The following is a 12,577-nucleotide window of genomic DNA, read 5'->3' on the forward strand; positions in this document are numbered from 1 at the left end:
CATTATATTATTAACCCCTAATCTGCCGCTCCGGACACCGCCACCACCTACATTATACTTATGAACCCCTAATCTGTCGCCTCTAACATCGCCGACACCTACATTATAGTTATTAACCCCTATTCTGCTGCCCCCAATGTTGTCGCAACCTACCTACAATTATTAACCCCTAATCTCCCGCCCTCAACGTCTCTGCCACTATAATAAAGTAATTAATTCCTAAACCTAAGTCTAGCCCTAACCCTAACTTAAATATAATTTAAATAAATCTAAATAAAAATACTATTATTAAATAAAGTATTCCTATTTAAAACGAAATACTTACCTATAAAATAAACCATAAGACAGCTACAATATAACTAATAGTTACATTGTATCTATCTTATCTTAGGGTTTATTTTTATTTTACAGACAAGTTTGTATTTATTTTAACTAGGTAGAATAGTTATTAAATAGTTATTAACTATTTAATAACTTCCTAGTTAAATAAATACAAATATACCTGTAAAATAAATCCTAACCTAAGTTACAATTACACCTAACACTACACTATAATTAAATAAATTACCTAAATTAACTACAATTAATTACAATTAAATTAAATAAACTAAATTACAAAAAAAACAAAACACTAAATTACAGAAAAAAATAAAATAATTACAATTTTTTAAAACTAATTACACCTAATCTAATCCCCCTTATAAAATAAAAAAGCCCCCCAAAATAATAAAATCCCTACCCTATACTAAATTACAAATAGCCCTTAAAAGGGCTTTTTGCGGGGCATTTCCCCAAAGTAATCAGCTCTTTTACCTGTAAAAAGAAAAAAAATACCCCCCCCCCAACATTAAAACCCACCACCCACACACCCAACCCTACTCTAAAACCCACCCAATCCCCCATTAATAAAACCTAACACTACCCCCTTGAAGATCACCCTACCTTGAGATGTCTTCACCCAACCAGGCAGAAGTGGTCCTCCAGACGGTCCTAAGTCTTCATCCTATCCGGGCAGAAGAGGTCCTCCAGACGGGCAGAAGTCTTCATCCAGGCTGCATCTTCTATCTTCATCGATCCGGAGCAGAGCGGGTCCATCTTCAAGACATCCGACACGGAGCATCCTCTTCTTCCGATGACTAACACTAAATGAATACTAAATTAAGTGACGTCATCCAAGATGGCATCCCTTCAATTCCGATTGGCTGATAGAATTCTATCAGCTAATCGGAATTAAGGTAGAAAAAATCCTATTGGCTGATCCAATCAGTTAATAGGATTGAACTTCAATCCTATTGGCTGATCCAATCAGCCAATATGATTGAGCTCACATTCTATTGGCTGATTGGATCAGCCAATAGAATGCAAGCTCAATCCTATTGGCTGATTCGATCAGCCAATAGGATTTTTTCTACCTTAATTCCGATTGGCTGATAGAATTATATCAGCCAATCAGAATTGAAGGGACGCCATCTTGGATGACGTCACTTAAAGGTACCGTCACTTAAAGGGTGTCCCTTTAAATTTAACACTTTAAGATTGTAATATAAAATGATAAATCATATATAAAAAAAACTCTGCAATATACTTTCATTACTTATTTTGTCCCCTTTCCTGTAATTCCATTCTGAAATGATGAGCTTTTCAGTTCCTGTAAGAAATGGAAATGCAGAACATGGTTATATTCCACACAGCCATTGGCTGCACACTCTAGTGACTTATTTATAACTGTCCCTAATTGGCCACAGCAGAGAAGGTAAACTAAGTTACAACATGTCAGCTCCCATTGTTTTATAGAACGCTAAAACTTTATACTTATTTTGTCAATATTTAAACAGCTCATGAAACTTTAAAAAAAATACATCTACATGTTATTCTTAGACTAATCTTTTCTTTGAATGCATCATTCTATTTATTTTTTAATGTCCCTTTAAATAATACAATTATTAAAATCTTATTTTTTTAGAATTTTTTTTTGTAATGATTATACATATAACAACATTATCTAACCTTCACCTTTGTAGTGTACATATATATTAAAGTTAAGTATAGAAATATATAGACCTAGATAACTAGTGAAGTCCAAAAACATAGCACTATTGTGCATTAATATAGCTTGAGTGCAATTTAACTGTTCAAAAAGAACTGAACTTTACTGATTAATCATTATCTCCTGACCCTCTAAACATTATTATTTATTCATTATTATTCATATATATTCCTTTAATAATTCAAGAATCTATAGAAATATATTGCAATACAAATAAGAATCCCTAGGTGGTGCTGTTAGACTTAGAGCTATGTCACATGCTACTGTCTATATTATCAGTAACCTTTATTGTACACTCACTAATGCATTTCTACTCCAACAGCTAAGGATAAAGAACAGTCAATCAACATCTACCCCATGACTAAAGATGAGATTCTTGTAACATGGAGCGGTTTTCTTCATTCAGTCTCCAAAGGATGCGTCTTGCTGTTCTGTAATTATATATTGCTCATATCTCTCCTGATCTATCTGTCTTTATATCTAGTTGTGTACCTAAGTATTTACCAGTCTTTCTGTCAGTATATACAGTAGATCTATGCTATTCTTAGTAGGAACAGGGGACAGCAGAGGTCTTTGATTCTGGGACTTGATTCACTTAGGATGGAAAGGACAATAACTTTTCAATTCCCTTGTTATTCCGAGACATTTATTTGTTAGAATGTAAATTACAATTTAAAGGGACATGAAATGCAATTTTTTTCTTTTAAAATCCAGATAGAGAATACAATTTAAAAAAAAGTGTCCAATTTACTTCTATACTTAAATTTGATTTGTTCTCTTGTTATTCTTTGTTAAAGGGATATCTTTATAGGTAGCGTGCACATGTATGGAGGGCTACATGACAGGAAATAGTGCTGCCATCTAGTGCTCTTGCTAATGTATTACATTCTTGCAAAACTGCTGGCATATACTGCTGCAGACTCGTGCACACTCCTGAACTTAACTTCCTATTTTTCGACGAAAAGGAGAATATGAAAATTAAGAAAATTTGATGATAGAAGTAAACTTCTATCTTAATCATGAATTTGCATTTTATGTCCCTTTAACAAATAATCTTTGTAGTAAAACAGAAAAAAACAAATTCTTTAATTTCATCCAAGATTAGTACCTGGGTCATTCAGCGGATTTTTGACATTATTAATTTGTTAAGGGAAATTCATTAACCCCTTATTTCATTTAGGGTACATCTGCAGGGTTTAAAGGGACATGAAACCCAAAAAATGTTCTTTCATTATTTAGAAAGAACACGCAATTTTAAACATTGTTCTAGTTTACTTCTATTACCTAATTTGCTTTATTCTCTTGATATCCTTTTGCTGAAAAACATATCTAGATAGGCTCAGTAGCTGCTGATTGGTGGCTGCACATAGATGCCTTGTGTGATTGGTTCACCCATGTGCATTACTATTTCTTCAACAAAGGATATCTAAAGAATTAAGCAAATTAGATAATAGGAGTAAATTAGAATGTTGTTTAAAATTGTATTCTCTGTCTCAATCATGAAAGAAAAATTTTGGGTATAGTGTCCCTTTAATATTAAATAAAGTTAAATTAATAGTGCTACTCCTACAAACCAGCAGGGATTAGAATTGGCCAAGTACAAAAAGTGAAGTTTACTTCTTCACTGACACAGAAATCAATCAGCTGACAATTAAATTGGCGCATATATTTATTATGTAATGTAAATTTTAACTTCTGAAACCTTCCCACCTGAATAGTGTAAATCTGAACTTTTGAATCCTTTCCTTCCCTTTTTTAATGACATGGATGACGTAATTGATTTTTTTTGCTGCACTGCCATTTGTTTATTAGTTAAAGGGGCTAAATGAGTGATTTTTGGGGGGATTAGTCTGAATTGTTTAGGTAGTTAGCAAGGTTTGTGCAGTGGGAAGTAAATTAAAGAGACGTGATACCCAAACAATGAAACGTAAAAAAATAAGATAAAAATGTCCTCAGTAGCCACATTCTATTGTAAATGGACTTTAGGCAGCCAATCAGGATGCTAGCCCCAGGACTTGAAAGGGAGCATTCTTCTGGAATGTTCAGACACAGTCATGTTATTTTCCTCCTCAGTTTAAGGAAGTTTACTATGAAATCTTGTGAGATTTCAGTAAAGCAAACATCAGAAATGAAGGGGATTGGCTGTTTGTTTTTTTAGTGTGCAGCTGACAATAGCTGAAGGATAACTGTTCACAGAACACTTACTATTGTGAGCTGAGGAAAAACATATTTTTTTTTTTACATAGAGATGCCCAGGTGATATTTTCATGTCATCTTTTTTACAGGTATGCTGCATCACTTTCAAGTTATTTAGCATATAGGTAATATGTCATGAAACCACATTATTTTGCTTTCATCATTCAGTTAGAGAATACAATTTTAAAAATGTCCAATTTACTTCAATTATCAAATTTGTGCCATTCTCATGTTATTCTTTGTTGAAGAGATACCTACATAGGTAGCATGCACATCTCTGAAGCACTACATGACAGGAAATAGTGCTGCAATCTAGTACTCTTACTAATGTAGAACATTGTTGTAAAACTGCTGCCATATACTGCTGCAAAGACGTTCACAATCCTAAACTTACTTTCCTGCTATTCAACAAAGGATAACAAGAAATACAAATAAATTGATAATATAAGTAAATTGGAAAGTTGTTCAAAATTGTATGCTCTATCTTTAAGAGTAGGACGCATGTGAAGAGATACCAGTATGGGATCCATTTGTTAAGCAGAGGATGCTGCTTCGGAGCCCCAAGCCAGAAACGGAAGTTAAGAAAGCAGCGGTTGTAAGACCTCTGTTCCTTAACTTGGCGAACTGAAATCATCCCAATCTGATACAATAGGAATGATTAAGGGCCTCTGCTAGCGGCCGATTGGCCTCCAGGGAGCAGGGGTGAGGCATTGCACAAGCAGTTCACCAGAAATGCTTGTGTTATGTTAAATGCCGACATTTTATGCTGTCGGCATTTAGAGAGATCGAGCGGATCATGTCCGCTCGACCTGTTGTTAAATTTACCCCTATGAGTAGTGTTCAGAACGTTTAGAGATAACTTTGTGAATACGCAGAACCGCTTGAGACATTGTTGCCAATTTATCATATGTTGGACAAAAATGATTCGCTGTAGCAAATCATGTTCGCCTGACATCGTTAAATGCCGACAGCACACGCTGTCGGCATTTAACATTGCACAAGCATTTCTTGTGAAATGCTTGTGCAATGCCGCCCCCTGCACATTTGCGGCCAATTGGCCGCTAGCAGGGGGTGTCAATCATACCGATTGTATCAGATCTTACGACCGCTGCATTCTTAACTTATGTTTCTGGCGTATAAAGCAGCATTCTCCTGCTTGTAAATCTAGCCCTTAGGGCTCTTTTAAAAAAGGAAACCTAATACTTTCATGTGTGTTCACATTAATCCGCATTGTATTTTTATGCATATTCAAATAGAAATTCAGTGAAATACGCTCCTCGTTATTTGAGCAAATGGCATCACATGAAGAAAACAAGCTGTGTTTTTAAGCAGAACTTGATAATTTTTTGTTTTTATTTCTCAGCATATTTCTTAACTTAAAGTGATGGTAAATCATAGCATTTGCGAAATGCTATGATTTTCCAGTAGATCAAATAAAGGGGACGTTCAGTCATGAAGTATAAAATACTTCATGTAGAAAGTTCCTTTATTTGTTTGAAGCGTTTGCCGCCTCAGGCAGCCCACGGCAGAAATATTGCAGTCACATGTATCAACCTGGACTGCTTGATTTTAATTAGCGGCAAGAATTTTTCAAGCAGATTTTTCTGTGAATCTGCAATTTTGCTTAATTATAAATATGGACCATAAGCACAGTTTGAATAATGATTAGTGTGTGAGAACAGAGCAGTGAACAATATTTGAAGTGTGAGTAGTGAGTTGTGAGTAAGTACTGATTATTTTTTGTGGCTGACTTGTAGTGCTAGCTACTACTTTAACTTTATCTAAGTTTATTTAAGCGATTCCTGGTGCTGTCCTGATGTTATTGCCTATAGGAAATTAGGGGTTCATGAATTTTTGTTATTTGACAAAAAATCTAAAATTTTGACTGAACCAAACAACATTTTGGATGCAATTACATCATTTTTTATTTCATTACAATTTGTCCCAAAAAATGTATTTGTCTGTTCTTCTCATTTCCGACATTGATTTTTTCTTGATTCGAGGAATACAAACCAAAAGTACAAAGATATTTTAAGATATTTTAAGTAAATATACAAATGCCAAAAACAGAAGATATCTGTTAGCAAAACAAATAAAGTTAAACATTTTGCATTTCTAGTATTTACATTGAATCATACATGTTATACACATATTATCTTCTGATTTTTTCCTAATATTAAATAATTACCTTTCAGCTCGAAATACTGGAATTTCTAACACCATTCTTGATGAGTTTAAAGATCTATCACGCTGCATGAAACATGATTTACTTCATTTGAATAATAACGCAGGCCGTTATGGTAAGTAGGTACAAAACATAAGAAAAAATCTGCAAATCCCTTGTGTATTTCACCTGCAAATCTATACCTCTCAAAATTTCCCATAAGCTTTCCAGCATACAAAAGTTTAAACATTTTTTTGGAGGTAGGCAATCCAGCATTTTGCAGGTGTGGTACATAGGAAGGGGGTGGTCTTTGGGTCCATCAAAAGGGTTTGGTTGAGTATGGACTGTGGGAGTGTCTGGGTGGGACATAGGTGTGGCTTATACAGTCCCTTAAAACCAGGACTATGAAATGATGCGGGTGGGTAGCCAAGCAGATCTCCTGACCTGTAAAACCCAGCAAAATGCAGAATAGTTAGGAGTTATGTAAATTATATCAACATTTTATGAAGGTAGACATTAAATAGAATTGATATTTGATTTTTATTTTTTATTTTTATTATTATTTCAATACAGATGCCTGGCACATTTTATCTGCGTTTGAGATTTTTTATAATCAAAGAATTTTTATTGAGGTATTTAGCAAAACAGATGCCATACATAAACAAAAATACAGGTGATTTCGAAATAAACATGGCTAATGGCAATAGTAAATCATAATAAACATATTGAGACTAGCTATATCCTACTATGTTACCAGCGTACTTCAGTTATATACATTGCAAGATTTACATTGATACCTCACATTTTTGTTTTTTACAGGATGTTACTATAGTACCTCATTAGTAAGGCATTCTGCCCTTTAGTATTATATTTTCATCTGTCACATGTAGAATAAATATCTTTGATGAGAGATACATTTTTACCCCGCAGGGTACAAGATACTGATTAAAGTATAGTAGTAATAAAAGAGAAATAGAGTATACAATATGATTGGCACCATAAACCAAGTTTCTTCACTTAACATATAAGGTTACTTTAGAACCTATTTACACTTATGTTCCATAGGATGAAAGTTGGCTTAAATATATGGAAGGTAGCGGATTAATACCGCAGAAAAAAATCACCATATTGGGTGAATGAACAATATAGTACTGTTTAAATACCGTTGTGGAATAGGAACAACATTCAAGTGAACATCACCAAATATAAAAAGTGAAATAGGAGCATATAGATTAGAGCATAAATAATATAATGATACGTCTGCTATACAAGGTAAATATCTCCCAACCGTTGCCCATGTACCCACTGTAGCTGAGCTAAAATGCTACTGTGTCTAAACAAGGCTCCTCATCTAAGTTTACATATCATTTAATGCCTAGGATTATATAACAAGACCCCTCCACTCTTGCCGGCTAAGAGAAGAAGGTTGTGGTTTCTTATGTGCTTATAAGCCATACACAAAAGGACCAGATCACCATCTGCATTAGCAATAATAAGTGATGGCGGGTAACATGGGATTGACCTGTGGCTTAAATGTGGCATGCAAGCATGATAAAACAGCAATAAAAGATATATAGCAGACAGAACAAAGCATTCCTATGACACTTGATATAGGCTACTAATGTTTAAACATTATACAATATGTGATGAACTTACAGAATATAAACATAGAATTAGGTGTGCTCAGCTGGATCCCACATACATCACCATTAAAGCAAACATGAAAACTTCTATGGCATTGGACAAATGGGGGCATCTACACTTTAGTAATTGAAGCTATTGGGGCCTTTAAAATGGACTGTACTTATTTGCCCTTGGCTAGTAGGGATTAGAATTTATATCTGGCATAAGAGTATGTTCAGGGTGGGAAAATGACATGGAGCAAAACTGACTGGGTAATGAAACATGCAAGTCTATATATTGGTGCGTTAAGGCTCCTTTCAAAGTCATTATTCCAGATATAGAAGTTTAGCAGACTGTCCCCAGATATATATCAGATAACCAAGCATAGCTCACCCTATGCCCACCCTGAGGAATGATTCCGATAAGCGTCCTCTGTATGTGGAGTCACTGCTGCTGAGCATATTTACCCGCAGCCAGTATTTAGCAACAGAGACACGCAGCACCGTCCCAGAGTCAAACATAGCTTCCAGATATGTCCTCCCTGGACCGCGGAAGTCGGCCGCACCTCCCCGGTCTCTGGACCAAGCTGAGGTATGCGCTGCCGTAGTTCTCCTGAAGAGCAAACTCAAGGGTTGGCTGACAGTATGGTGCAATATTTCAGGGGCATCTGGATCTTTGTAAATGGCCGGGGTGACCCGGCAGACAATCTCAGAGCAAGATCCCATAGGCTGTAGCGGCTGCGCCATCTTCATAAGTTTCTCCCGCCTTGTGCTTCTTATGATTGCAGAAAGATCCTCCATATAGTTTTCCACTTTAGCTTCCAATCGGAACAGCAATAGCTGCAGGAGTTCACACTTCTCACCCATGCTGAATGTTGGAGGGTAGATATTCTGTATTAGTAAGTAGCTTAATAAGCGTCGTGTTATCCCACTTCCACAAGGGAGAGTTGGAGGGCTTGAATGCTCGGCACTAGGCCGCTTCCTGAGATTATGATAGTCCGGACCTGGGCTATGTGCACATAACAATCCCAACAAGGATATCAGTCTAATCAGGATAACTTCCCCTTACAAATGTTCCAATGTATTGCTTCCTAAGTTCATTAGGGTACAAAATAAAGATTAAAAAGGTAAGAGCTTTTTAGGAGCTTCAGAAATAATGACCTAGTATGGCCGCCGTCCGGACACGCCCCCTGCGTTTGAGATTTTAATATCAAATATCATAATCTGCTTCTCTAATTTTACTGTTACATATTTTGAAAAACTTTTACGTTATTTCATAAGTAGGTTATTAGCGCAGTAGGCTAGATTCAAACTTGTTTGTGAAATTAATATTTTGCTTAATAAAAGTTGCCAAAACTTTTATAAAGATTTGTCACCGCTCCTCGTTAGCTGGGAGTTGTGAGATCAGCTCTATTATACTCAGTGGAGTCTCATCTATTTTGTAATAGTTCACTTTCTAGTGCATAGAACAAGCAACACTGAGAGGGATAGGGGGTCACATAAAAAGCCTATAAAAAAAAGAATTAAAATGTTAAAAAAGGAAAGAAAGAAAAGAAAAAAAACACTCTAAATAAAAGTCCACTTTAACATATAGAAATAATTTTTTTTTATTTTAAAATAAAACCAAAACAACCCCGTCAACTGTGAAATATGGAGAAAAGACCACAAGATGAGACACTTCAGAATTGTGATAGGTTCTTTATAAATTCTGCATGTTTAGCCAAAGTTAAGGTAATAAAATAATGACCACGCTCCTAGAAGACCCTGGAAAAGCCCACAGCCAGCCTCTCTTTCATGTCTGATATCAGAGACACCTTTCGTTCGATCCAGTGAGATAATTAACCATAACAAATTAGACGTGTGAATATTTTACATAACCCGTGAAGAAGAGACACATTCATTAAATTATAATACTCAAAAAAAGCTTCTAAATATTTTGCGTGATTTCTCTCCATGTCTCCAATTTTTTGATAATTAGGTTCATAGAGAGGCCCCTCAACAACCTCTATGAATCAAGGTCTATATCATATATTCAAACAGCCTAATGCGCACATTTAGTCTCATGACAACCATATGTAAAAGAGTCTTCCTATACAAAATCCCAGGAAATACAATATTTCCATGACAACCATAAAATACTAGCTGAGGCCTAGATCCTAAACAGCAGGAGAGTAGCTACCAGGGTCTCAGAAGTCTCAATTGAGACCTGGTTAACACCTTTAGGGTACCTATCTACCCAATATTTCTTAACTCCAATGCTCACAACCCTTAACAGGCCAGAGATTCATTATATCTTAACACAGGTGAAATAATGATCTGAGGGTAAGAGCAAGTTAGTAACCATGGTTACTGATCAGTTGATATTTTTACCTGTGCTCTAATTAAGATATAATGATTATCTGGCCTGTTAAGGGTCCTGGGGACTGGAGTTGAGAAACACTGGTTGAGCCCCCTGAAAAATAGTATTCACAGTATAAGGAAAGTGTTTGGATGTGCCTCTACAAACATGGTGACAGGGTTTCCAAGATGGCTACCACAGTGTTGCTGTGTAGAAATATTTGCCACCATATTTGTACAGGAAGTACATAACCTCTGGTGTGGACTAACCAAGAGGGAAGATGTTGCTTCTCTTGCTCCAGCATAGTGCAAGCTCATATTTTTCTTACTGCAAACAGACAGAATGAGCTCTTTTTACATTAGGGGCTCCTCCATAGCTTTTGCCTAAGGGCCCAATGAGATGTAGTTATTCCACTGTTAAGCAGGTCAGTATACTGGGGTTACAATGAAAATATCCAGCAACAGCACATATGTCTATCATATTAGCAACCTACAGAAATTAACAATTATTTAATGACAGTACACAGTTAATAGTGTCTTGTCAACCATTCAAAACCTAGCTCTTATAATACTGGCATCTATATTACAAAGGTACAATGATCTAAGACCTCCCCACTCTGTAGACAATATGAACAGAAGAACTACTTAAATAGTTTTTAATTCATAATATCAAAAAGTATTTATAGGGAGTGACATAGCTTTGGCATATGTGTTTCACTCCAGCATGGCACTTCTTGGTTGACAATGCCATGGTTGGTATATACAGTATATTGGCTTCCTACAGTATATTGGCTTCCTGTATCCATTCATTAAAAATTAGGTGAGATGTTTGAGAATAAACAGTAGTGTATTGAAAAAGTTTGGGCTACATTCATAGATGTTCGTTAGGCCTCGTTATTCAGGCGAGATCATGGTCTAAATTAACTGAGCCTTATTGTTGAGTTAAAGGGACAGTCAACTCCAGCATTTTCATTGTTTTGCTTAAAAAGATAGACAATCTCTTTATTTATTCCCTAGTTTTGCATAACCTACACGGTTATATTAATACAGTTTTACTATGTTATTACTTTGTGTCTAAGCCTCTGCGGACTACATTTTAGCCAACCAGTGCTGACTCATAAATAACTCCACGGGAGAGAGCACAATGTTATCTATATGACACACATGAACTAGTGATGTCTAGCTGTGAAAAACTGTCAAAATGTACTGAGATAAGAGGCGTCCTTCAAGGGCTTATAAATTTGCATATGAGCTTACCCAGGTTTAGCTTTCAACAAAGAATATCAATAGAACAAAGCACATTTGATGATAAAAGTAAATTGGAAAGTGGTTTAAAATTGCATGCACTATCTCAATCATGAAAGTTTAATTTTGACTAGACTGTTTCTTTAACTCATTCCCCAATACATTATATATAACACATCAAATGAAAACCATTAGCAAAGCAGAAAAACAATAATTAGAACCGTAGCACGCAGAATTTAAAAAGATAAAATTGCCATTGTGAAGTATGTAGTCTTGCAGTTGTGTCTTGGTATTTCAAAGCTGAAAATGAGGAGGCGTGCAGTAAAACTCATATTGGATATTGCTCAAACACTAAGTCAAAGGTTTTAAGCTGAGGAAGTGCAAAGCTGACGCCGGTGGGCAAATAGTGGACTTCTTCAAGTAGTTAAGTGCTATACTATTAATAATAATGGTTTACTTATGGTCTTCAAAAGAGCTTAATTTTACAGTGGTATTTTGGATTGAGCTCCAGTGCAACACTTAACTCATCACAAGTAAAGTGAGCGCAACGAATGAGCTAATATCTCTCCCTGTCCTATTCATTAACATCATAGCGCACGCTAAAAAATGCTTCAGTTAAATGCACGTTATTCTTTGCTGGAGGTTACACAAAAAGATAATGCTACCTCCACTATAAATTGTGCTCTGTTTGTATCTTATCTTGCTTTTCCTGTAATTTACCTCTTCAAATTATGTTTTTCTGCTCTACCCCCCCACCACCACCACCACTACTGAGGGGCCAGAGAGCACCCTGCATACTTTAAAGGGCATATACATCAAAATGAAGCTTTCATGGTTCAAATACAGAATGCACACCTTTCAATTTACTTCTATTATCAAATGTACTTTGTTCTCTTGGTGTCCTTTGTTGAAAATCATACATAGGTAGGGTCAAGAACAGTAAGGCACTACTGGGAAGTAGGTGAT

This window comes from Bombina bombina, chromosome 7 (genome assembly GCF_027579735.1).
Source record: "Bombina bombina isolate aBomBom1 chromosome 7, aBomBom1.pri, whole genome shotgun sequence".
Taxonomy (NCBI): Eukaryota; Metazoa; Chordata; class Amphibia; order Anura; family Bombinatoridae; genus Bombina; species Bombina bombina.